Source organism: Neopelma chrysocephalum, unplaced genomic scaffold (assembly GCF_003984885.1).
Source record: "Neopelma chrysocephalum unplaced genomic scaffold, ASM398488v2 Primary Assembly neopelma1_198, whole genome shotgun sequence".
Lineage (NCBI taxonomy): Eukaryota > Metazoa > Chordata > Aves > Passeriformes > Pipridae > Neopelma > Neopelma chrysocephalum.
Window position 1 is genome coordinate 409612 of NW_020897860.1, and position 1489 is coordinate 411100.

At 43.0% G+C, this 1489-nt stretch overlaps 1 protein-coding gene across 3 annotated transcripts in view; it reads left to right on the forward strand.

Moving 5' to 3' along the window:
* Positions 1–1489, forward strand: part of LOC113977056 (tetraspanin-15-like) — a 44150-nt gene that overhangs the window by 418 nt on the left and 42243 nt on the right. The window lies entirely within an intron of this gene.

The following is a 1489-nucleotide window of genomic DNA, read 5'->3' on the forward strand; positions in this document are numbered from 1 at the left end:
AATTTCCCCCACTGTGGGTTGGATTTTCTGAATTTCCCCCCCCCCCCGTGGGTTGGATTTTCCAAATTTCCCCCTCGTGGGTTGGATTTCGCTTTTCAAAGCCCAAATTTCCCCTTCCAAACCATCAAATCCCAGCACAGCGAAGCCCCTCGTGCTCAATGCTGGTTGGGTCCAAAACTGACAATTTTTGGTGAAAACATGGGTTTTGGTGGATTTTAAAGCTCATCCCTGGGATTTTCCTGCCCCAGAACTGCTCCTGGAAATCTTTTGAGGCCATCAGTCATTTTTTGAGGCGTTTGGGGTTTAAAAACCACAGAAATTTAGTATTTTCACCCCATGGCATGGTCAGATCCCCCCTGCCCGTCTCAGACATGAAGGAAGGGGAGGTTTTATCCACTTTTATAATTTTAAAAGTTAAAAATAAACCTGATTTTAAGCAGTTTTGAATCACTGAACTATGGTCAGGACTTCCCTGCACCTGGGATGTGCGAAGTGTCAGAGCAGGGGAAGAGGAAGCAAGAAATCCCACATCCTTTTAGGGTCTCAGGAGATATAAAGTGATTATTTTTTAGGCTCAATCTTACATAATCCTGACTATATTTACAAATATTTCTTCCTGAGGGTTATCTAACCCTCGTGCCCTTGCTGGGTGTGTGTCTAATTGCACAGAAATCCCTGTGCAGGTGCCCAGGGAGGGTGTGGGGGCAAGCAGGGCTTGAAAATGCTTTTTATTTCCATATTTATTTATTGTTTAAATGATCTAACTCATTGGAAAGGGCGGGGCTCACCATTAATAACCAAAAAGGGTTTTTTTTGGAGAATATCTCACTGATTTCCTGGCGGTGTGGTGGGTAGGAAGGTCCTAAGGGGTGAGGAGATCTGAGGATCTCCTGCAGCATGGCCAGATTCCTGCTCTGCACCCAAAAAGCCCCAAAAATCCAGTTTCTCCCTCCATTTCTAGCTGGTTTTACAATATTTTATGATATTTTACAAGCAACTTTTGGCTGCAAAATTAATCTGTGGGGAAACCCGAGGTTTTGGTCTCTCTCAAGGGCCAAATTCCCCTTGGTTTGAGGTTTCCCCAGATGCCTTTGACCTGCTGGAGAGGTTGGGAGGAGGATTTAATCCTAATTAACCTGCACCCAAAGTTGGAGCTGTGCTTCGGAATGTGGATGAACAATGGGATAATTTAATTTCTAAATGTTTATTAATTGCTGAGGAATTTTGAGGGGCTCAGTGGGGTGAATCCACCAGCAAGAAGAGACTCATAATTTCCCCAAAAATGGAAAATAATCCTAATTAATCTGCACCTGAAGTTGGGGCTGTGCTTTGAAACATGGATTAATGATGGGATAATTTAATTTCTAAATGTTTATTAGGTGCTGAGGAATTTTGGGGGACTCAGTGGGGTGAGAAGAGACTCATAAAATGGGATAAATTAATTTCTAAATGTTTATTAGTTGCTGAGGAATTTTAGGGGGCTCAGTGG